Genomic DNA, 376 nt, shown 5'->3' with positions numbered 1-376 from the left:
TGGGATTGCAAAAATGTTGACGCCATTGGATAGAGCAAAAAAAGTGGCAATGTAAATAATATGCAATTTATTTAAAATTCGTATTCAAATAAAGCCAGAAAAAAAATTAAACGATTTTGCAAAATTTCGGGTTTTCGGATTTCGCGTCAGCAGTAGACTTTGCAGTTAATACTTTATATTGCTAAAATCTCAAATCATCCTGAGATAATTTATCATTTGTGCATTTGTAATTCGACTTAGATGTTTATAGCAATACTGTACAAAAATAAAGTTTTGGGTCAAACAATGAGACACAGTTTTTTTTTAACAAATTATCAACAATAACTAAAAAATTCATTGTTGCAAGTCATTTTTTATTTTTTTTGCATTTTTGAGC

The sequence above is a fragment of the Anoplophora glabripennis genome, unplaced genomic scaffold (assembly GCF_000390285.2).
Source record: "Anoplophora glabripennis isolate ALB-LARVAE unplaced genomic scaffold, Agla_2.0 scaffold3236, whole genome shotgun sequence".
NCBI classification, from domain to species: Eukaryota; Metazoa; Arthropoda; class Insecta; order Coleoptera; family Cerambycidae; genus Anoplophora; species Anoplophora glabripennis.
The sequence above is the reverse complement of the archived record's forward strand: the minus strand, read 5'-3'. Positions refer to the sequence as shown.